The 26,024-nt window shown below is 42.2% G+C and overlaps 1 protein-coding gene and 1 non-coding gene across 13 annotated transcripts in view; both read left to right on the top strand.

Moving 5' to 3' along the window:
• The window catches only part of LOC121547681 (neurexin-1a), a 558,882-nt gene that overhangs the window by 86,530 nt on the left and 446,328 nt on the right, over nt 1–26,024 (top strand). The window lies entirely within an intron of this gene.
• Nucleotides 16,466–16,520, top strand: LOC121548121. Its single transcript, XR_005996611.1, has one exon. It is a non-coding gene; the product is annotated as a U7 small nuclear RNA (small nuclear RNA).

The raw sequence follows: 26,024 nt of genomic DNA, 5'->3' as shown, positions 1-26,024 counted from the left end.
CTCTCCGTAGCCGATGTGAGTAAGACTTTTAAGCAGGTCAACATTCACAAGGCCGCAGGGCCAGACGGATTACCAGGACGTGTACTCCGAGCATGTGCTGACCAACTGGCAAGTGTCTTCATTGACATTTTCAACATGTCCCTGACTGAGTCTGTAATACCAACATGTTTCAAGCATACCACCATAGTCCCTGTGCCCAAGGACACTAAGATAACCTGCCTAAATGACTACCGACCCGTAGCACTCACGTCTGTAGCCATGAAGTGCTTTGAAAGGCTGGTCATGGCTCACATCAACACCATTATCCCAGAAACCCTAGACCCACTCCAATTTGCATACCGCCCCAACAGATCCACAGATGATGCAATATCTATTGCACTCCACACTGCCCTTTCCCACCTGGACAAGAGGAACACATACGTGAGAATGCTATTCATTGACTACAGCTCAGCGTTGAACACCATAGTGCCCTCCTGTACTCCCTGTTCACCCATGACTGCATTGCCAGGCACGACTCCAACACCTTCATTAAGTTTGCCGACGACACAACAGTGGTAGGCCTGATCACCGACAACGATGAGGCAGCCTATAGGGAGGAGGTCAAGTTCCTTGGTGTCCACATCACCAAACACACCAAGACAGTCGTGAAGAGGGCACGACAAAGCCTATTCCCCCTCAGGAGACTGAAAACATTTGGCATGGGTCCTCAGATCCTCAAAATGTTCTACAGCTGCACCATCGAGAGCATCCTGACTGGTTGCATCACCGCCTGGTATGGCATCTGCTCGGCCTCCGACCGCAAGGCACTACAGAGGGTAGTGCGTACGGCCCAGTACATCACTGGGGCCAAGCTTCCTGCCATCCAGGACCTCTATACCAGGCGGTGTCAGAGGAAGGCCCTCAAAATTGTCAAAGACTCCAGCCACCCTAGTCATAGACTGTTCTCTCTGCTACCGCACGGCAAGCGGTACCGGAGCGCCAAGTCTAGGTCCGAAAGGCTTCTCAACAGCTTTTCCCACCAAGCCATAAGACTCCTGAACAGCTAATCATGGCTACCCGGACAATTTGCACTGCCCCCCCACCCCCACCCCGTCCCCCTTTTTTACTCTGCTGCTACTCTGTTTATTATTTATGCATAGTCACTTTAACTCTACCCACATGTACATATTACCTCAATTACCTCGACTAGCCGGTGCCCCCGCACATTGACTCTGCATCGGTACCCCCCTGTAAATAGCCTCCCTACTGTTATTTTATTTGACTGCTGCTCTTTTTTTATTTGTTTTACTTTGCATTGTTGGTTAAGGGCTTGTAAGTAAGCATTTCACTGTAATGTCTACACCTGTTGTATTCGGCGCATGTGGCAAATACAATTTTATTTTATTTGATAGGCCTACTTTATGTTCAGATACCATTTTCTTGTTGTAATTGACTTGTTAATTAACATGGCTAATCATCATCTCATTGCTTTCCGTTTAGACAAAAATGACTATTGCACAGTTGCAGATTAACAGATTGTCTTAACAAATTCGTTTTTTTTATTCTATTGTGAGTTATTGAGTGGCCCAGAAGTCCAAGTATTGATGCGTTCAATCGTCAGGTCAGCATGCATGTTAATCTAGCCTGGGCCCAGATCTATCTGTGCTGTCTTTCCAACTCCTATGGTCATTGACTAATGTAAATATGTGAGTCTGTGAGTCCTGGTGGTGTCAAGTGAAACTGTCATTAAATATATATACAGTGGGGAAAAAAAGTATTTAGTCAGCCACCAATTGTGCAAGTTCTCCCACTTAAAAAGATGAGAGAGGCCTGTAATTTTCATCATAGGTACACGTCAACTATGACAGACAAAATGAGAAAAAAAATCCAGAAAATCACATTGTAGGATTTTTTATGAATTTATTTGCAAATTATGGTGGGAAATAAGTATTTGATCAATAACAAAAGTTTCTCAATACTTTGTTATATACCCTTTGTTGGCAATGACACAGGTCAAACGTTTTCTGTAAGTCTTCACAAGGTTTTCACACACTGTTGCTGGTATTTTGGCCCATTCCTCCATGCAGATCTCCTCTAGAGCAGTGATGTTTTGGTGCTGTCGCTGGGCAACACAGACTTTCAACTCCCTCAAAAGATTTTCTATGGGGTTGAGATCTGGAGACTGGCTAGGCCACTCCAGGACCTTGAAATGCTTCTTACGAAGCCACTCCTTCGTTGCCCGGGCGGTGTGTTTGGGATCATTGTCATGCTGAAAGACCCAGCCACGTTTCATCTTCAATGCCCTTGCTGATGGAAGGAGGTTTTCACTCAAAATCTCACGATACATGGCCCCATTCATTCTTTCCTTTACACGGATCAGTCGTCCTGGTCCCTTTGCAGAAAAACAGCCCCAAAGCATGATGTTTCCACCCCCATGCTTCACAGTAGGTATGGTGTTCTTTGGATGCAACTCAGCATTCTTTGTCCTCCAAACACGACGAGTTGAGTTTTTACCAAAAAGTTATATTTTGGTTTCATCTGACCATATGACATTCTCCCAATCCTCTTCTGGATCATCCAAATGCACTCTAGCAAACTTCAGACGGGCCTGGACATGTACTGGCTTAAGCAGGGGGACACGTCTGGCACTGCAGGATTTGAGTCCCTATTGGCGTAGTGTGTTACTGATGGTAGGCTTTGTTACTTTGGTCCCAGCTCTCTGCAGGTCATTCACTAGGTCCCCCCGTGTGGTTCTGGGATTTTTGCTCACCGTTCTTGTGATCATTTTGACCCCACGGGGTGAGATGTTGCGTGGAGCCCCAGATCGAGGGAGATTATCAGTGGTCTTGTATGTCTTCCATTTCCTAATAATTGCTCCCACAGATGATTTCTTCAAACCAAGCTGCTTACCTATTGCAGATTCAGTCTTCCCAGCCTGGTGCAGGTCTACAATTTTGTTTCTGGTGTCCTTTGACAGCTCTTTGGTCTTGGCCATAGTGGAGTTTGGAGTGTGACTGTTTGAGGTTGTGGACAGGTGTCTTTTATACTGATAACAAGTTCAAACAGGTGCCATTAATACAGGTAACGAGTGGAGGACAGAGGAGCCTCTTAAAGAAGAAGTTACAGGTCTGTGAGAGCCAGAAATCTTGCTTGTTTGTAGGTGACCAAATACTTATTTTCCACCATAATTTGCAAATAAATTCATAAAAAATCCTACAATGTGATTTTCTGGATTTTTTTTCCTTAATTTGTCTGTCATAGTTGACGTGTACCTATGATGAAAATTACAGGCCTCTCTCATCTTTTTAAATGGGAGAACTTGCACAATTGGTGGCTGACTAAATACTTTTTTTCCCCACTGTATATATATATATATATATATATACACTGCTCAAAAAAATAAAGGGAACACTCAAATAACACATCCTTGATCTGAATGAATGAAATAATCTTATTAAATACTTTTCTCTTTACATAGTTGAATGTGCTGACAACAAAATCACACAAAAATGATCAATGGAAATCAAATTTATCAACCCATGGAGTTCTGGATTTGGAGTCCCCCTCAAAATTAAAGTGGAAAACCACACTACAGGCTGATCCAACTTTGATGTAATGTCCTTAAAACAAGTCAAAATGAGGCTCAGTAGTGTGTGTGGCCTCCACGTGCCTGTATGACCTCCCTACAACGCCTGGGCATGCTCCTGATGAGGTGGCGGATGGTCTCCTGAGGGATCTCCTCCCAGACCTGGACTAAAGCATCCGCCAACTCCTGGACAGTCTGTGGTGCAACGTGGCGTTGGTGGATGGAGCGAGACATGATGTCCCAGATGTGCTCAATTGGATTCAGGTCTGGGGAACGGGCGGGCCAGTCCATAGCATCAATGCCTTCCTTTTGCAGGAACTGCTGACACACTCCAGCCACATGAGGTCTAGCATTGTCTTGCATTAGGAGGAACCCATGGCCAACCGCACCAGCATATGGTCTCACAAGGGGTCTGAGGATCTCATCTCGGTACCTAATGGCAGTCAGGCTACCTCTGGCGAGCACATGGAGGGCTGTGCGGCCCCCCAAAGAAATGCCACCCCACACCATGACTGACCCACCGCCAAACCGGTCATACTGGAGGATGTTGCAGGCAGCAGAACGTTCTCCACGGCGTCTCCAGACTCTGTCACGTCTGTCACGTGCTCAGTGTGAACCTGCTTTCATCTGTGAAGAGCACAGCCACTCCAGGACCTTGAGATGCTTCTTACGGAGCCACTCCTTAGTTGCCCTGGCTGTGTGTTTCGGGTCATTGTCATGCTGGAAGACCCAGCCACGACCCATCTTCAATGCTCTTACTGAGGGAAGGAGGTTGTTGGCCAAGATCTCGCGATACATGGCCCCATCCATCCTCCCCTCAATACGGTGCAGTCGTCCTGTCCCCTTTGCAGAAAAGCATCCCCAAATAATGATGTTTCCACCTCCATGCTTCACGGTTGTGATGGTGTTCTTGGGGTTGAACTCATCCTTCTTCTTCCTCCAAACACGGCGAATGGAGTTTAGACCAAAAAGCTCTATTTTTGTCTCATCAGACCACATGACCTTCTCCCATTCCTCCTCTGGATCATCCAGATGGTCATTGGCAAACTTCAGACGGGCCTGGACATGCGCTGGCTTGAGCAGGGGGACCTTGCGTGCGCTGCAGGATTTTAATCCATGACGGCGTAGTGTGTTACTAATGGTTTTCTTTGAGACTGTGGTCCCAGCTCTCTTCAGGTCATTGACCAGGTCCTGCTGTGTAGTTCTGGGCTGATCCCTCACCTTCCTCATGATCATTGATGCCCCACGAGGTGAGATCTTGCATGGAGCCCCAGACCGAGGGTGATTGACCGTCATCTTGAACTTCTTCCATTTTCTAATAATTGCGCCAACAGTTGTTGCCTTCTCACCAAGCTGCTTGCCTATTGTCCTGTAGCCCATCCCAGCCTTGTGCAGGTCTACAATTTTATCCCTGATGTCCTTACACAGCTCTCTGGTCATGGCCATTGTGGAGAGGTTGGAGTCTGTTTGATTGAGTGTGTGGACAGGTGTCTTTTACACAGGTAACGAGTTCAAACAGGTGCAGTTAATACAGGTAATGAGTGGAGAACAGGAGGGCTTCTTAAAGAAAAACTAACAGGTCTGTGAGAGCCGGAATTCTTACTGGTTGGTAGGTGATCAAATACTTATGTCATGCAATAAAATGCAAATGAATTACTTAAAAATCATACAATGTGATTTTCTGGATTTTTGTTTTAGATTCCGTCTCTCACAGTTGAAGTGTACCTATGATAAATATTACAGACCTCTACATGCTTTGTAAGTAGGAAAACCTGCAAAATCGGCAGTGTGTCAAATACTTGTTCTCCCCACTGTACTTTTCCAGTCAAAAGTTTGGACACACCTACTCATTCAAGGGTTTTTCTTTATTTTTACTATTTTCTACATTGTAGAATAATAGTGAAGACATCACAATTATGAAATAACACATATGGAATCATGTAGTAACCAAAAGAGTGTTAAACAAATCAAAATATATTTTATATTTGAGATTCTTCAAATAGCCACCCTTTGCCTTGATGACAGCAAGTTCCCACATATGCTAAGCACTTGTTGGCGGCTTTTCCTTCACTCTGCCGTAAATAAATCACAGACAGTGTCACCAGCAAAGCACCCCCACACCATAACACCTCCTCCTCCATGCTTTACGGTGGGAAATACAGATGCGGAGACCTTCCGTTCACCCACACCACGTCTCACAAAGCCACGGCGGTTGTAACCAAAAATCTCAAATTTGGACTCCAGACCAAAGGACACATTTCCACAGGTCGAATGTCCATTGCTCGTGTTTCTTGGCCCAAGCAGGTCTCTTCTTATTATTGGTGTCCTTTAGTAGTGGTTTATTTGCAGGAATTCGACCATGAATGCCTGATTCACACAGTCCCCTCTGAACAGTTGATGTTGAGATGTGTCTGTGACTTGAGCTCTGTGAAGCATTTATTTGGGCTGCAATTCCTGAGGCTGGTAACTCGAATGAACTTATCATCTGCAGCAGAGGTAACTCTGGGTCTTCCATTCCTGTGGCGGTCCTCATGAGAGCCAGTTTCATCATAGCGCTTGTTGGTTTTTGCGACTGTACTTGAAGAAACTTTCAGAGTTCTTGAAATGTTCTGTATTGACTAACCTTCATGTCTAGTAATGAAGGACTTGGTCTTTTACCAAATATGACTATCTTCTGTATACCCCCCCCCCCCTCCCTCCTACCTTGTCACAGCACAACTGATTGGCTCAAACTCATTAAGGAGGAAAGAAATTCCACAGATTAAATGTTAAGGCACACCTGTTAATTGAAATGGATTCCAGGTGACTACCTCATGAAGCTGGTTGAAATAATGCCAAACGTGTGCAAAGCTGTCATCAAGGCAAAGGGTGGCTATTTTATTTGAAGAATCTCAAATATAAAATATATTTTTTGGTTACTACATGATTCCATGTGTTATTTCATAGTTTTGATGTATTCCCTATTATTCTACAATGTAGAAAATAGTACAAAAAAATAAAGGAAAACCCTTGAATGAGTAGGTGTGTCCAAACTTTTGACTGGAAGTGTATATATAATTTGAAATATATGTATTTTGTATATATTTTCCTTCTTTAATATTTTCCCCTAACACTACCACCCCTCCCCTAATTAGAGTAAACTAATGGACAACAACATTTTGGCTTCTACTTCCAGCTTATACATACTATATATATTTTACGGACACAGTATATTTTACATTAGTTATCTTTTGTTTGTTTTTAGTCCCAGCCTTCAGCTACCCTCAACACCTCCCATCTATCTCTGAAGACCATCCAGTTTTGATTTCTAGCTGCCATATATTATTCCACTGTGATGAGAAGTTCTGAACCTTTCTATTCTCATAGTTTCTACAGATTATAAATTAAAGATAAACATTTTTGTTGAGAGTATTATTATATCATTGATCGATTGACTATGACTTTTCAAATCACCCAGCAGTGCTATTTGCAGAGTTCGCTCCAAGTAAATGTTGCAATTATTATATATATATTTTTTAACTGTTTGTTGAGGGAATAAATACAAGGCTTGATTTGTGGCCTGTTGTTTGCAGAGTAAATCACTGAGTAAGACATCTGGATCCTGTAGCTCATTCAGCCAGCCTGTGATCAAATCAAATGTTAAGTGAAGAAGTCTCTCTCTCTCTCTCTCTCTCTCTCTCTCTTTCTCTCGCTCTCTTTCTCTCTCCTTCGCTCTCTCTTTCTCTCTCTGCGTCTCTCTCTCAATCAAATCAAATGTTAAGTGAAGAAGTCTCTCTCTCTCCATCTCGCTCTCTCTCTCTCTCTCTCTCTCTCTCTCTCTCTCTCTCTCTCTCTCTCTCGCTCTCTCTCTCTCTCTTTCTCTCTCTCTCTCTGTCTCTCTCTCTCTTTATCTCTCTCTGTCTACTAAAAGCTATCTTATAACCGCTACTTTACATCGAGCAAGGGGCCAATCTCATGTTTCATAATTGAGCAAAATGGCAACCGCTCCAAATGGAATACAAACAAAAGTGGAAGTTGATCTGTGGTTCCCCATTTACTGTGTTATGCTGTTCAAATGTCATCCGTGGAATGGGATCTGAAGGCTATCACAGACTCACAGGTAGTCAGACAGACAGTCAGACAGACAGACAGGGGTGTAACCAGACCCCCTTTTGCCCTTTTTGAGCAAGATGATAAATGCCACTGGAAAGGATGATCGGTAAAAAGCCTTTGTAGAGCAAAACACACGCACACGCACACACACACACAAACACACACACACACACACACACACAGGTAAAAGCCTTTGCACTAGAGCTATGGCTCTGGGAGGATATAGGATAAGATCGCTGTGTGTGAAATTGTAAAGGCGGTGGTGCTGCCATCAGAGAGACAGCTGCTTCGATTATCAGGATTAAGACTAGCACCAAACAGGGATCTGATCCTGTTGGTTTTATCAAGGGGTTACAGAGTTACAGATCTTGTTTGGACACAAACTTTGGATTTGGTCTTGGATTTGGCTTGTGACTTTTTCTATATATCCATTATCCCCCCCCTGTCTATCTCTCGCAAACTATTTCTTGCTCTTTCAAGATTTCTCTATCTCTTGCTCTCTTGCTAATTAGAATGAACTAATTCCTAAAAAATCCTACATTCCAATAACTCTATTATGCATTTTGTAAATTCTAATCCAATTTTTACAAGGCTTTCAAAGGACATTCCTTGGCTTGGGAAATTAGGCTTTCACTCATGTTAGACATTGGGTGGGACTATGAGGAGTTTATTTGTGCCGAGATGGATAACAACCCGTCGATGCCGATTTGTTGTATGTGTGTGTTTGTGTAATGTGCATTTGTGCATGCGTGTGTGTGTGTGTCTGTGTAATGTTGCGTGCGTGTGCTCGTTCCTGTGATTATGCACGCACTTGTGCATCCCTTTGTGTGTTTGTGTGTGTGTTTCTGTATAACGTTTGTGTGTATATGTTGCTGCGTTTGTGCGTGTGCTTGTGCATCCCTGTGTGTGTGTATGTGTGTGTGTGCTTATTGGGTAGTAATTCATGACCTTCAACCTATTAAAACAACCATAGAGTATTGGGAGGTCACTCTAACTCTGTAAATCCCAACCCCCTAGCAACCCCAGATAGGACCGCCAGAAAACAGATACACCTCGTAAAACTGGGTAAACCTGGTCCTGTCCAGTCATGTAGAAAAAAAATAAACAAAGTCTGATTCCCAAATGGCACCCTATTGAATTCCCTAAATAGTGCACTACTTTTGACCAAAGTCTTTGGGGCAAGTATGTCATGTTGTGGCCTTCTAACTGATGAAACTATCCATCCAGCACAATGTCCTCTGAACTCTGAATGTGTCCGGCACTGTCCTTTTGTGGTATTTTTCACACTTCATTAACTCATCACGTGGCCTTTATAGTATTCACAGTGACATTAACCGACATTGATTCTGCTCTATTTTGGTCTATTTTTAAGATACATTAAACACATTTTTTAAATGTCTGTGAGCATTAGGTCTCAGTATGACTCTTAGTGTGACACTCGGTGTGTGTGTGTGTGTGTGTTTGGGTGTGTGTGCTTGTGGGTATGCGTGCCCGCATCGTGCATGGTGTGTGTGTGTGCGTGTGCATGGTGTGTGTGTGTGTGTGTTTGTATGTGTGTGTGTGATATGGAACGCGGTAGAAACTGTGACCCACATCGCAGACGAAGTGTTGCTGCCTGGAAGCCGCTGGGAAGCTTTGACATTTCTCTCTTTCTATTCTCTTTCTTCTCTTCTCTTTTCCTTTCTCCCCCCCTCCATGATGCCATGCACCTCCTGTAATTTCTCTCTTTCCCTTTCTCTCCCCCTCCATGATGCCATGCACCTCCTGTAATTTCTCTCTTTCCCTTTCTCCCCCCCTCCATGATGCCATGCACCTCCTGTAATTTCTCTCTTTCCCCTTCTCCCCCCTCCATGATGCCATGCACCTCCTGTAATTTCTCTCTTTCCCTTTCTCACCCCCCTCCATGATGCCATGCACCTCCTGTAATTTCTCTCTTTCCCTTTCTCCCCCCTCCATGATGCCATGCACCTCCTGTAATTTCTCTCTTTCCCTTTCTCCCCCCTCCATGATGCCATGCACCTCCTGTAATTTCTCTCTTTCCCTTTCTCCCCCCTCCATGATGCCATGCACCTCCTGTAATTTCTCTCTTTCCCTTTCTCCCCCCTTCCATGATGCCATGCACCTCCTGTAATTTCTCTCTTTCCCTTTCTCACCCCCTCCATGATGCCATGCGCCTCCTGTAATTTCTCTCTTTCCCTTTCTCCCCCCCTTCATGATGCCATGCACCTCCTGTAAGTTATCTCTTTCCCTTTCTCCCCCCCTCCATGATGCCATGCACCTCCTGTAATTTCTCTCTTTCCCTTTCTCCCCCTCCATGATGCCATGCACCTCCTGTAATTTCTCTCTTTCCCTTTCTCACCCCCTCCATGATGCCATGCACCTCCTGTAATTTCTCTCTTTCCCTTTCTCCCCCCTCCATGATGCCATGCACCTCCTGTAATTTCTCTCTTTCCCTTTCTCCCCCCTCCATGATGCCATGCACCTCCTGTAATTTCTCTCTTTCCCTTTCTCCCCCCCTCCATGATGCCATGCACCTCCTGTAATTTCTCTCTTTCCCTTTCTCCCCCCTCCATGATGCCATGCACCTCCTGTAATTTCTCTCTTTCCCTTTCTCACCCCCTCCATGATGCCATGTACCTCCTGTAATTTCTCTCTTTCCCTTTCTCATCCCCTCCATGATGCCATGTACCTCCTGTAATTTCTCTCTTTTCCTTTCTCCCCCCCTCCATGATGCCATGCACCTCCTGTCATTTCTCTCTTTCTTTTTCTCCTTTCTTCCTTTTTCCACCCATGAAAATGCCAACCTGCCCATGAAGCCACACTCCTTCTCTCCTGACAGCTTTGGCTCCCTCGTTATTTCAGAGCGTTGCGGGACACTGCTCCGCTTTCCTCCTCCCCTCCTTTCCTCCTCCCCTCCTTTCCTCCTCCCCTCCTTTCCTCCTCCCCTCCTTTCTGACTCCTTTTTTTCTTGTTCCCTTTTACTTTTTGTAACATCCCATTTTTCTGTATTCCGACTGCCACCTCTGTCTATGACGCCCGCCCGCCTGTGTGTGAATGTGCACGCGTCTGTGTCTGTGTCTCTCTCTCTCTCTCTCTCTCTCTCTCTTACGCCCATCTGAGTTACAGACTATTTAAGTGCATTGACAATGATCTCCATATGGAGTGGATTTCTTTGAGGGCCAAGTCTTAATAAATGCTGACCATGAGTAGCGCTAGCTGCCATTAACCGTTGTGTCAGAGATAATTTACAGCTATGAGCTTCTGGGCATGCCATAGCTCTGCTCTCAGTTCTGTTTCATCGTGTGTGTGTGTTCTCCGCCCCTTGCCACTTTGCATTTTCTTTCAAATATAGTATCTGTTCAGGGTGATCGATAGGCAGACCATAAAAAATGTAAGGGCTGGAAATAGGGTTGTAATTTATTAATGTGCCATGGAGGTCGAGTCGCAGTGGAGTGACAGGGTGATTTTTAGGTTGCCTTTTTAATGATATTGGCAGATAGTGGGCAATGAATCTTGGGTAAATATATTTTAAATGTTTATAAAATATTGTAATTGATCTGGATTTAATTTTGGAATTTACATTTTGGATTAAAATTGTGGAGGAAAATGATGGATGTAATTTAGACATCCAACCGCTCTACATAGAGTTCCATATCAGCTTTTCTCCTTTAGTTGAAACTAAAACCGTTTTCTTTTTTGTGATTGTTTGTGATGTCAGTTTTACAAGACATTGAACAAAACAAATATGTAAGTGCATTTTATGCCCAAGACAAGCACTAAAACAGTTTTCTGACTTCTCTGCTGTTGGTAAATACAGTGAACTTCTGCAGTTATTTAAACAACAACAAAAACATTCTGATTGATCTGTCCTTTAGCTATGGACTCACATTAGAATCTGGACAGCATTTTAATTAGATTTTCACCGAACCAATTCTCGGGGCGACTAAAGGCATCTTTATTACTCTCGTACCTCACACAGGTAAAGAGGGAAATAAAGAAAATAATGAAATTAATATGTTTTATACTTGGGCAGGGCAGCTGCTGAAATAACCTTTTGATATATTACTTGTGAATGGGTGGCAAAGTGGCTGGCATAGAAAATAAAACAATAATAACATGATAAACGAGGTAGAAGAAAAATGCATAGTTTCATGTCAAGCAAATAGAATAGGTTTCGTTATGAACAGATTTTTCACATTCTGGCAGCCTTTCAAATACTGTACTGTATGTAGAGAGCAACTTCAGATGTTTTACTCTTGGCTGTTGCCAACATACACTGTAAGCTACATGTTTCTCGAAATCCCCCCTCTATCATATTAATTTACTTATTGAACCTTGCTTTTTACATGATAGTTTGGGTTCAATATTTATGCCAAGCAATTTAAGCAGCCTCGAAATACCATCATAAAACATAATATTATTCATTTTTTTCTTATTTTATCAGATCCGTTCGTTTGTTTTTTTACATATAGTCTGACACAAGCCAGGAGAATGTTAGTCTATTTTGGAGTGGAGCACAGAGAGAGAGAGAGAGAGAGAGAGAGAGAGAGAGAGAGAGAGATAACAGAGCCAATGAGTGGATTTGTGAGCTAATTCCTGTTCATGCAGAGTTCACAACAGTATATCCCTGTTATTTTCTGATGGGCTTAACAACCTATTTGTTTCCACTCTGTACTCATTAAAAGCCAGGTTTTCCCTGCTCTGTTCCCCATTAATGGAGAGAATAGAGTGTGTGTGTGTGTGTGTGTTGAGAGCTGATTGGCTGTGCTGTTTGTTTCCTGCGTGTCTCTGTAGTTGCTCCTCTCCCTGGTGACTGTCGCAGAAGTGTGTGTGTGTGTATGTGTGTGTGTGTGTGTGTGTGTGTGTGTGTGCATGCATCTGTGTTTGTGTGTGTGTGTGTGTGTGTGCGTGTCTGTGTCTGTGTATGCATCCGTGTGTGTGTGTCCTGGGGATAGAGATTCACCAGTGTGGATTCCATCCCATTTTGCTCCCCTGGGGTCCCAGTATCTAATGAGCAACATATCTCCTGTGAAGTTACTGTTATATTACCTTATTATACATTATGTATCCAGCTCTACACCCCATGTGCCTAAGGGAAACTAGAAAATAGGATGTGGAGCAGAAGTTTGCATGTACATGTGTGGTTATAGCTGATGTGCACATCTGTCAAATGCAACAAGCTCTCACAGTCTCAGTGCAGAACTAGACGTTTTTCAACTTTTCTCCAAAAATCACATTTCGAAGTTGCTCCAAACGTCAGATTTTGACTTGTTTGAGATGTCTCCCGAGTGGCGCAGTGGTCTAAGGCACTGCATTGCAGTGCTAGCCGGCCGCGACCGGGAGACCCATGGGGCGGCACACAATTGGCCCAGGGTAGGGGAAGGAATGGCCGGCAGGGTGTCAGGGGTGCTGAAGGTGGGTGTGGTGCAGGAATCAAGCGCAGGACGCAGAAGCTAAGTCCAAAAGACTTTAGTGAATTATTCACGTAGTACACGAGCACAATAAGCCCGGAGGCGAAATAAAGGCGCACACAGGCGTCAAACAAAAGGCGCACGAACATGTGCGAAAACCTCTCCAAACAACGGAGGGAAGTACGTAGCTCAGAACACCAAAACAGAAGAGCAATCACACACAACACCATACACACACAACGAGAACTAAATAGGACACTAATGAGGACTAACTAGACACAGGTGTACAACATCAAGACATTTACATTACATTTACATTTACGTCATTTAGCAGACGCTCTTATCCAGAGCGACTTACATTATTATTTTCATACCCCCTGTGGGAATCGAACCCACAACCCTGGCGTTGCAAACGCCATGCTCTATCAACTGAGCTACATCCCTGTAGACAAAAGACAAAACCAAACGAACATGAAACATAGATCGGTGGCAGCTAGTACTCCGGGGACGACGACCGCCGAAACCTGCCCGAACAAGGAGGAGGAGCAGCCTCGGCCGAAACCGTGACACAGGGATGTAGCTTAGTTGGTAGAGCATGGCGTTTGCAACGCCAGGGTTGTGGGTTCGATTCCCATGGAGGGCCAGTATGAAAAATAAAATAAAAAATAATGTATGCACTCACTAACTGTAAGTTGCTCTGGATAAGAGTGTCTGCTAAATGACTAAAATGAAATTACATTTCAAAGTTTCAAAAACAAGTGCCTGTCACTAGGATTGAACACGCAACCCTTGGAGCTGGAGCTTGCGGATCATGTCCATCCACCACCTCCGTCCACAATGCCCTAGCAGAACCAAGCCTGCTTCATGGTAATAGCGCTCACCGTTGCCCCTAGTAGCAACATCCTGTATTTAGGCACACAGCTGCCTCATGGCTCCAGACATTTTAGGCATATTAAGCACATAGAAACAACTCTACGGTTAAGTTAAGGTATTCATTCCGACTGGCTTAAATTAAGAGTTAAGGTTTGGGCTACAGAAACAACTCTAGAGTTAACTTCAGGCATTATTTACGATTGGTTAACAATTCAGGCTTTAATTCCGATTTGGTTAAGTTAAGGATTAAGGTTTGGGATAGGGTTAAGAACTCTGGATATGTACAGTATGTGTGGATATCGTGTGAGCTATGCTGCTCAGGTTATATATCATACAGTAACCGAAAGGTCGCTGGTTCTAATCCCCGAGCCGACTAGGTGAAAAATCTGTCGATGTGCCCTTGAGCAAGGCACTTAACCCTAATTGCTCCTGTAAGTCGCTCTGGATAAGAGTGTCTGCTAAATGACAAAAATGTAATGTAATGTATGTAGTATAGTTGAGGTAACATACATCTCCATATATACAGTAGTCCTTTTCAGATAGAATGATTCAAGAATATAGCTAGTAGCAGCATTTAGGTATAGCACTTAAAGTCTCCTGTGACAGACTGACAAATAGAGTAGCTATCTTGTTAGAGCACAGTTTGGTTCTTGATTTCAATATTATAGCAAATACTCTAATTTTGCTAATTTCAAATATCTTCCATTCAGAAGCTTCATTCACATTATAGTGGCATTTTACTAGTGACAAAACACAGCCTTATTCAAGAATCCATCACTGCCAAATATTAATATACTGTTTTGTTCTATAGGCGTTGTATTGCATGCTTAAAGATAACAATCCTTGCTTGAGGTAGAGGGTAGCACATTGAGGTAGCTATCACAGTGCGTGGTTGGTCTCCACACGTCCCTAGAAACTGCTGCCCCAGCTCTTTCAGGTGTTCCTGGTCTCAGGGAGAGGATATTGAAGGCACTCAGCCTACTGTTGTCGCTTACTGAGGGAAATAAGGTATACATTACCCACAATAGAAGCAATACATTTTAATACAGTCAGTCAAAATATGTCTCACCACAATGAAATGCAATCAGCAGTTTTTTGGGGAGAGTTTGTGACGCAGTAGTTGGGTTTGTTTACATTTGCTACAGCGATGTCTAGATCATGTTCAGGTGTCAGACACAGCAGGAGGATGGCACGGTGTGTGTGATTGTTTGCGTTTGTGTGCGTGTGTTTGCACAGTCCTGAGACCATGTCTGGGGCCATTTATGATGTATTCTCACCATATTCTCCTGTAGCGTTGCACTGGTGTGTGAACCTCTTATCTGGCCTCGACCAGAGACCTCCCTTCATACAGACAGACTAATATCCCCACATACCCACTTAAAGAAAATACTACAGTTTGCTGTAGAATACTACAGTACCTACTATAAAATTCTATATTAAACTGTAGTATACTATACTTCACACTGTAGTATCACTCAGTCCACAAAAACACATTTTTAACTACAGTATTTAATTTGCATATACCCTGCCCATATCACATTTACATTTACATTTACGTCATTTAGCAGACACTCTTATCCAGAGCGACTTACAAATTGGTGCATTCACCTTATAGCCAGTGGGATAACCACTTTACAATATGTTTTATTATTTTATTTTATTTTTTATTTTTTTGGGGTGGGGTAGAAGGATTACTTTATCCTATCCCAGGTATTCCTTAAAGAGGTGGGGTTTCAAGTGTCTCCGGAAGGTGGTGAGTTTCTCCGCTGTCCTGGCGTCGTGAGGGAGCTTGTTCCACCATTGGGGTGCCAGAGCAGCGAACAGTTTTGACTGGGCTGAGCGGGAACTGTGCTTCCGCAGAGGTAGGGGAGCCAGCAGGCCAGAGGTGGATGAACGCAATGCCCTCGTTTGGGTGTAGGGACTGATCAGAGCCTGAAGGTACGGAGGTGCTGTTCCCCTCGCAGCTCCGTAGGCAAGCACCATGGTCTTGTAGCAGATGCGAGCTTCAACTGGAAGCCAGTGGAGTGTGCGGAGGAGCAGGGTGATGTGAGAGAACTTGGGAAGGTTGAACACCAGACGGGCTGTGGCATTCTGGATGAGTTGTAGGGGTTTAATGGCACAGGCAGGGAGCCCAGCCAACAGCGAGTTGCAGTAAAACAGACGGGAGATGACAAGTGCCTGGATTAGGACCTGTGCCGCTTCTTGTGTAAGGCAGGGTCGTACTCTCCGAATGTGCCACTCACAATTTGTGCCACCCATAAGTGAGACACCTACATGCCAATTATAGACCATTTACATTTTAGTAGATGCTGTTATCCAGAGTGACGTACAGTAGTGAGTGCATACGTTTTTGTACTGGTCCCCCGTGGGAATCGAACACACAACCCTGGCATTGCAAGCGCCATGCTCTACCAACTGACCCACATGGCACCATATATTGTGCTTTCTACAGGTTATAGAAAAGAGCAGAATCTCTGAACGATCTGTTCAGACCCCAGTCCTACCTACCTACGTACAGGTTATGGAAAATATGCTCTTTTAGTATTTCTCCAGTAGGTTTCCTGAAGGAAAAAGCCTCCACTTCTATTTCAAATATATATTTTTAAAAGAACACTATAGTAAATTCTACAGTAATGTCCGCAAAAACACTACAGTAAATACTACAGTATAGTACAGTCCACATGCCGCTAACCCCACCAAGTCCTGCCCACTGTCACTCAAGGAGAGAGCAGTTGCTCGACCACGGAGTCACGAACACTTTCACTCTGCAATCTGCATGGTCAGATGGACACAACAAGATGTTGGTGACATGCTGCTTTCCACAAGTGTTCTATAATTACACTATTATTTTGTGTATCTTGCTGTCTGCTAACTACTGTCTGCAAGTTGTTGCAAAAATAAATTGTGTTAACCGCTAATACTAATCACTAGTTAGCTGGCTAGCTAAGTTGCTAAATGCAGTAGTAGTCAGACAAAATCTAGCTAGCTAATACAACCTGGTACCAGTGCTGGTGTAGGCCTAAATAAGCATTTTGTTTGTACAACGGTATCTTCAAAATCAGAGATGAATAGGCAAATCATGCATATGTTAGCTAGCTAGCTACATGAGGTAAGAAAACATGTAATGTAATATCAAATTAGGTTCACCTGGAAATGCTGACCAACATTTTGGTTCCTATCCTGTCAATAATTCCTTCCCGGCTAATTCATTTGTTGTCATGTTAAACAACAATGTATTCAAGGTGCTGCCCACTATATTCCAACTATATAATTACCATAATCATTCTATTTCCATGATTCCAACAGTTACCAATTAACTAGGCCTAGATTTCTTACCCGTATCATGCAGCCCTACGTGGCACAGTGTTGAAATGATAATACAAGTGCAGGGAATGCAGTTGGATTGAACAGAATAAAACAATCAGAATGGAGAATGACCCATTGAAATCACATATAATTTGTATGTGTTGCCATCCTAGTGTCATGAACTACTCATGAAGCATGTTTAGAACTTTTATTATTCAAAAACATAAATTACCATAAAATACTGTCATACCATCAAACATTTGAAAAATATTCTGATATTATATTTTGGCCATATCTCCCAGCTCTAGTATTTTTTCATGTGGGTAGACTCAGGCTAGGATAAAGACCTCTGTACACACACACACACACACACACACACACACACACACACACACACACACACACACACACACACACACACACACACACAAACACACCTAAACTCAGTGAGGGATGAATACCTCAGCACAAGGCTCTCTCACCGACGCCCAGGTACACAAAGACAGTATGCTATCTAGCTCTTCAGCTAGCTAACAGAGAGATGCCATGGGGTTGGAGGCTTTTAGCTTGGGTCCCAGGGAGGCCTTGACTATATCCTGTTTGAGATTATAACGGCTGAACATAGAGGACGAAGTGAAGTAAGACAGAACTGTGTGTGTGTGTGTGTGTGTGTGTGTGTGTGTGTGTGTGTGTGTGTGTGTGTGTGTGTGTGTGTGTGTGTGTGTGTGTGTGTGCGTGTGCGGTGCATGCATTTTATGTGTGCAGCACAACAAAGTTTAGAAAATGTTTTTACCGTAATGTTAAGTCAATTAATTGGAGGGGGTGGTGGGTGGGTAGTGGGTCTATCTGAATTGAGTGAAAGGTTTATCTTTCTTGGTCTACCTTTAAGTATTAAAGTGGGGAAATTGTTTGATCTCTCTCGGCTCTTACTGCAAGTAAATAAAACATTTTTCAATCGCTTTGGTGCAATTTTCACAAGTATATGGTACATTCTCACAACTCTTAGTACAAAACAGTTAACAGATCATCAAAAAAGGAGTTATGAAAAATGTATGCACTCACTAACTGTAAGTCGCTCTGGATAAGAGCGTCTGCTAAATGACTCAAATGTAAAATGTAAATGTAAAATGTTTCAAAAGCACATCTTCAATTGACTAAATACAATACACAAAATCATGCAGCCGCTTTTTCACGAAACGTAATCAGTGTTTCGTCCATAAATACATGTTTCACCTTGCAATACATGTTCATATAAAGTAATTTTCTTTCACAATGCAATGCTCAAATTACTTTTGATATGATTATTTTCTCATTTGTTAAAATACATTTTACTATTACTTAATCCGACTGCTCTTAATTGATAATCACTTAACCATTTGGTAAACCTACAGATTTTAAACTGGCTTGTCTACTGCAGATTGTGAGAACTACATAATGAAAATGTATGTCTGTAAAGTAGAAACATATAAAGTATGATATATACTGTAATGTATTATTATGGTGATGACTGTTATGATTTTCGCAGTAAGTAAAAAGAAAAAGGATATTGACAAGATCAGTGATGTACTGTATGTAGGCTAATGCATCCCCATACAGTAAACATGTATCCAAGAAGCTGCTGGGGTCTTTTTGATGGGGAGGTTTCACACCGCTTTAATAAAATTGCATTGGCCAATGCAGTACTCTAATACCATAATATATGCCGTTTACATAGCAAACTCTTTTATCCAAAGTGACTCTAATCATTTTGGTATGTGACCCCAGTGGGAATCAAACCCACAACTCTGGTGTTGCTGGTGCCATGCGCTTATGAACTGAGCCAAATACAGGACCACTACAATACATAAGTACAAAACTATACTGTAAAATAGAATACATGATTACATTACAGTTGGAAGGTGTATGATTGCCATCCCAATGACTGTGCCACTCTCCTTCATGCCATGAATTATGCATGCAATGACATCAATCCAGACCTACATGTATGTATTCACCATGCCAAAAGGTTATTCCCCATGTGTATCAACAATGAGGACATTTTCTGCGATGTCGATGATATCCTATGGCCAAATGCTCAAGACAGGATTGATGCAAACTAGTGCCTTCTATTGTATTTAATTTTTTTGTCATTTGATTACAGTACACCTACGCTGTAATGATATCTGAACAATACATTCATTTTTTTTTATCAATGATTGTGAAAGATTATTGTTATTTTTATTTATTTTTTATTTATTCTGTACATGTATTCCTGTAGTCTACCACGAGACCTTGTCTTTTCTGGGCCATGTTTATGTTGATGACATCTCGTTGTTTATTTATGATGTTTATCCTGCTTCCCCTCGCACTTCCTGTACCACACTATTATAGCAGAAAGAAGTTGGGACAATTATGGGAACTGAACCAGCAGAGTAGTAATACTCCTCATGAATTATACATCTACATAATGGGTTGAAGGTTTCTATGTGTATTTATAATGAACTGGAATGACTGGAAAGGATCGGGAAGGATTGGGAATGTTTAAGTGATCTACAGTACCTGATCTTTTAGGTCATTTTACTCTGATTCCATGGATTATCCTGACATACTGCAAGAGGAAACAATGAAAGCAGAATATTTTATAGAATCGCATTGTTTTACAGTAGGCAATTAAATTGCACATCATTTGGGAACTTGTTTCATCGTAGTGAGCCTGAAATGCTTTCCTTTAATCGTGTAAATTGGGTTATTAGTTCAGAAAATCTACCATTTTAATTTTGTTGTATTTTTCACTCTAAAACATTAACGTTTCCTCAGCAGAGCAGTTGGCTAATATTGGTATTTAAACTGCCTTTATTACTGATTAGTGATTAGGTTTAAATTGTGAATATCTGAACCATGAGATACAGTATACTGTTTACAGTGCCTTCAGATAGTATTAATACACCTTGACTTATTCCACATTGTGTTGTGTTACAGCCTGAATTCAAAATGGAATAAAATAAAAAAAATCTCACCCATCTACACACAATACCCCATAATGACAAAGTGAAAACATGTTTTTAGATATTTTAGCAAATTTATTGAAAATGAAATATAGAAATATCTCATTTACATAAATATTCACACCACTGAGTCAAGACTTTGTAGAAGCACCTTTGTCAGCGATTTCAGCTGTGAGCCTTTTGGGTAAGTCTCTAAGAGATTTCCACTCCTGGATTGTGCAACACTTGCCCATTATTATTTTCAAAATTCTTCAAGCTCTGTCAAATTGGTTGTTGATCATTGCTAGACAACCATTTTCAGGTCTTGCCATAGATTTTCAAGTAGATTTAAGTCAAAACTGTAACTCGGCCACTCAGGAACATTCACTGCCTTGTTGGTAAGCAACTACAGCGTAGATTTGGACTTGTGTTTTAGGTTACTGTCCTGCTGAAAGGTGAATTAATCTCCCATTGTCAGGTGGAAAGCAGACTGAACCAGGTTTTCCTCTGGGATTTTGCCTGTGCTTAGCTCCATTCCAGTAATTTTTTATCCTGAAAAACTCCCCAGTCTTTAACGATTACATACATACCCATAACATGATGCAGCCACCACTATGCTTGAAAATATGGAGAGTGGTACTCAGTAATGTGTTGTATTGGATTTGCCCCGAACATAACACTTTGTATTCAGGACAAAAAGTTTATTGTTTTGCCACATTTGTATTACTTTAGTGCTTTGTTGCAAACAGGATGCATGTTTTGGAATATTTTTATTCTGTACAGGCTTCCTTCTTTTCACTCTGTCAATTAGGTTAGTATTATGAAGTAACTAAAAATAAAAAAATAAAAAATAAAATGTATGCACTCACTAACTGTAAGTCGCTCTGGATAAGAGCGTCTGCTAAATGACTAAAATGTAAATGTAAAATTGTAACTACAATGTTTTCTCCTATCACAGACATTAAACTCTGTAACTGTTTTAAAGTGACCATTGGCCTCATGGTGAAATCCCTGAGCGGTTTCCTTCTTCTCCGACAACTGAGTTACGAAGGACGTATGTATCTTTGTAGTGTCTGGGTGTATTCATACACCTTCCAAAGTGTAATTAATAACGTCACCATGCTCAAAGGGATATTCAATGTCAGCTTTATTTGTTTTACCCATCTACCAATAGTTGCCATTCTTTGTGAGGCATTGTAAAACCTCCCTGGTCTTTGTGGTTGAAACTGTGTTTGAAAGTCACTGCTCGACTGAGGGACCTTACAGATAATTGTATGTGTGGGGTACAGAGATGAGGTAGTCATTAAAAAATCATGTTAAACACTATTATTGCACACAGAGTGAGTCCATGCAACTTATTATGTGACTTGTTAAGCACATTTTTACTTCGGAAGTTATATAGGCTTGCCATAACAAAGGGGTTGAATACTTATTGACTAAAGCCATTTCAGCTTTTCATTTGTAATTAATTTTTAAAAAAATCGAAAAACATAATTCCGCTTTGACATTATTAAATCTCAATTTAATCAATTTTAAATTCAGGCTGTAACACTACAAAATGTGGAAAAAGTAAAGGGGTGTGAATACTTTCTGAAGGCACTGTACATGTATAATAGAATACCACTAGCTAAACACTACAGTATGTAAATTCACTCTCCATACAAACAGATACTGATTGGGCTAACAGACATGCTCTGCCTCTATCAAGGTGTCATATCTAACTGCTATGCCTAGAAAGCCATTTTACTAAGAGTGTGATAGGGAGGAAGTACACAAACACAAACTGTTATTGCTTAAACCCTACGCTCCACTCACACACACACTCCACAGCCGATTCCTCAATCAGTCAGCAGTCATGCCGATTGAGACTGCGTGACTTTTTAATGTTGTAATTAATTCAAAGTAATAGCCAGAGGTCACAACATTTAATTAGGCCTAAAAGGCAGTAATATTTCTATAATTAGGGAGAGCGAGAGTGATGAGAGAGGAGTAGAGAGAGGAGATGTGGGGGATGTAGAGGAGAAAGGGATGAGAAGAGAGGAGGAGAAGAGAAATAGGAGAGGAAAGGAGAGGGACGAGCCAGTACGCTCAAATCTTTCTGCCTTCCTGCTATGAGACCTCTGAATAATGTAAAGGAGAGAAGACCAAAATAAACCCTTCTCTCTCACAAGGTCTGTCCCCTCCCTCCTCCCCTGTCCATCTACCTTATTTTACTTGCGTCTGGAGTTTCAGTATAACACTGTTCTTTTTGAGTAACATATACCAGACAGCTTCCTCTCCTCATCCATCTAGCCAATCCAGGGTGTTAGGGTGTGGGAGTGAAAAATACCATTAGATGATGCTAGACTTGAAATGTTATTCATAGTGTTAACAACAAGAAGGAAAATATGAGGAGGCCTTGATGGAGAGAGCACCAGAATAGAGCTACATAACAAAGTGAAAGTTGTTAGAAAGATATGGCATGTAGAAGCAAACCGGCTGGACATCATGAAAATGATCGGAGAGGTTGAGGGTAGAGGAAGTTCAGGAGTAAAAACAAACAAAATAGAATTATTGTAAAATTGACTGTGTCCATAAAATGTATATAGTATGTATAAGCTAGTATAAGGAAGTAGAGGCCTAAGTGTTGTTCTTCACTAGTTTACTCCAATTAGGGAAGGGGTGGTGGTGTTGGAAAGTAATAAAGGGAAATATATTTTAATAAAAAGGATATGTATATATATATACAGTGGGAAGAACAAGTATTTGATACACTGCCGATTTTGCAGGTTTTCCTACTTACAAAGCATGTTGAGGTCTGTAATTTTTATCATAGGTACACTTCAACTGTGAGAGACGGAATCTAAAACAAAAATCCAGAAAATCACATTGTATGATTTTTAAGTAATTAATTTGCATTTTATTACATGACATAAGTATTTGATACATCAGAAAAGCAGAACTTAATATTTGGTACAGAAACCTTTGTTTGCAATTACAGAGATCATACGTTTCCTGTAGGTCTTGACCAGGTTTACACACTGCAGCAGGGATTTTGGCCCACTCCTCCATACAGACCTTCTCCAGATCCTTCAGGTTTCGGGGCTGTCGCTGGGCAATACGGACTTTCAGCTCCCTCCAAAGATGTTCTATTGGGTTCAGGTCTGGAGACTGGCTAGGCCACTCCAGGACCTTGAGATGCTTCTTACGGAGCCACTCCTTAGTTGCCCTGGCTGTGTGTTTCGGGTCATTGTCATGCTGGAAGACCCAGCCACGACCCATCTTCAATGCTCTTACTGAGGGAAGGAGGTTGTTGGCCAAGATCTCGCAATACATGGCCCCATCCATCCTCCCCTCAATACGGTGCAGTCGTCCTGTCCCCTTTGCAGAAAAGCATCCCCAAAGAATGATGTTTCCACCTCCATGCTTCACGGTTGGGATGGTGTTCTTGGGGTTGTACTCATCCTTCTTCTTCCTCCAAACACGGCGAGTGGAGTTTAGAAAAAAATTAATAACATTGAAGTGTTGAAAACATTTTATGTCAAAAGCACTGTGTGTGTAACTAGTTCCATAGCCTTTTCAAGTGAAGATGCCCAAATAATAATTTCTAGTTGAATGAACATATGAAACAAGTTAGGCAAACACATCATTCCAAGTGGACTGAATCTTTGCCTAAGTTTTCTCAAGTTGGAGCTAAGTTTGGGCCAACTAAGAATGTTAAGTTCAGGTAAAACTTTGACCGGAAAGTTGAGTAAACTACTGTAAAAAGGCTGTGGAACCACTTACTTAATAATAATTAGTTGAAACAACAATATATATTTTTTTACAATTTACGTTATTTCAACCAGCTTAGGCTCGCTGGGATGGGTGGTTGTTTGGCCTTAACAGCGTAACGTCCCTGACTGCATCCCAAATTACACCATATTCCCTATATCGTGCACTACTTTTGACCAGGGCTCATAGGGCACTGTTGTTGTTGCACTATGTAGGGGAATACGGTGCCATTTGGGGACGCAGCCCCTGACTTCCCTGTGGCAGTTCCAAAAGGATTATGGAACTGAGAAACTGCGGTTGGCCTGTGGTGAGGTCTTGTTGAGAAATGTCACACCATTTCTCAATGCTCATTCTCTCAACACCGTTTCTACAAGGAACCAAAACCATTTGTCTTGCTCGTCTCTTACAGCTTAGTTCAGTGAAGCTCAGCTCAGTGCCTGATGGATTTCATATGTAGGCACACGACTCCTTCTGGCTGATCCTGCTATCTGTAATGTAGTCTAGGCTCCCTACAGACCGACCGGATAGATTAGAATGCAGTACTGTGGGCCAGAGGGTTCGTCACAAATTCTAACCTATTCCCTACATAGTGCACTACTTTTGACCAGAGCCCTGTGTGCTCTAGGGAATAGGGTGCCATTGGGGATGCTGACAGAGCAGCATCACAGGGCATGGCCTCTTGTTGTGGCTTAATGACTGATTCTGACTCACACCCCGTGGTTTATGGTTCACCTCCACCCCACAAGGGAAGGGCACGCCTGGCACGTGCTGCTGACAGCACAGGTGTGAGGTATCCACCTGATCCGCATGTCAATCAGTGTCTGAAGGGATACGTTTGAGCAAGACAAAGCACAGTGTAGCTAATCTTGGTCGCAGTGAGTTACTTGGGAATGCAAGGTGATTTGTAGATCAGTGATTCTGATCATTCCGACTGCAGTGTAGTCCATTTCCACCACATACACAAACAATTGTTTACAAATGGCTTGGATAACTGAAGTTGTAGATGGACACACATACATCCTGATGTCCTTCAATGTTTTGCTTAGTATTTCTGAAGATTTTCTGTAAGAATGAGACATGATCCATTGCGGCCGTCAACTTGGCTCACGTTTCATGAGAAGGGCTTACCAAGAAAAACTTCCAAAAGGACTAATTCGAGGCAGAAAGGAGTTGGAGCACTTAACTAGCTCACTTTAATCCATTGTACAGGATGAGAAAAGGTGTCTGACGTTTCGATGTCAAGCTGACGCCTTCTCATGATTGACATCTTGTTGACCTATTGATGTTGTTTGGCATTCTGCTCCAAGGCAACATCCTACATAAGGAGACTTGAACTTCTTCATCGGTAGAAATAAACTAAACTGGAGAAATACATAATACCCAAATGGGTCTGGAGATCATTCATTAGTCATTGAGTAAGGAAGAAAGAGAGCAGCAGTTTCCTCATTTGAGTCACTTTGTTGTATCTGTGGTCTTATTCCAAACAAACCCACTCACCTTCTCTCCCTCTGTCTCTCCCTCTCTTCTGTTCCACCTCTTTATGCTAATAAATATAACTCATGCTCTTTCTTCTCATACTCTTTCATTTTTGTCTTACAATTTTACAAATATCAGACTAGACAAAGAAAAGACAGACGTACAGAGAGACGACAGACAGAGAGAGATCATTCCATTTTCATCATTGTCCCCCACATGTTTGATTCAGGTAGCTTAGTGGCTTAGGAGCGTTGTGTCAGTAACCGAAAGGTCGCTGGTTCTAATCCCCGAGCCGACTAGGTGAAAAATCTGTCGATGTGCCCTTGAGCAAAGCACTTAACCCTAATTGCTCCTGTAAGTCGCTCTGGATAAGAGCGTCTGCTAAATGACTGAAATGTAAAATGACTGTGGATGTCTCTGTTCGCACGTTAGTCACATGTGATATCTCAGACAGCACTGGCCAGATTTTGACGAAACTTCTGTGAATGATGTGTCTTGCCATAGAGATCCGGCATTTGCAAAATTGCACTGATTGGCCAGATGGTGGCAATGTAACAATAGATTGAAAATGAAACTTTTAAAGTT

This window comes from Coregonus clupeaformis, chromosome 31 (assembly GCF_020615455.1).
Source record: "Coregonus clupeaformis isolate EN_2021a chromosome 31, ASM2061545v1, whole genome shotgun sequence".
In the NCBI taxonomy this organism is placed as follows: Eukaryota; Metazoa; Chordata; class Actinopteri; order Salmoniformes; family Salmonidae; genus Coregonus; species Coregonus clupeaformis.
Note: the sequence above shows the minus strand (reverse complement) of the source record. Positions and strands in the feature narration are given on the sequence as shown.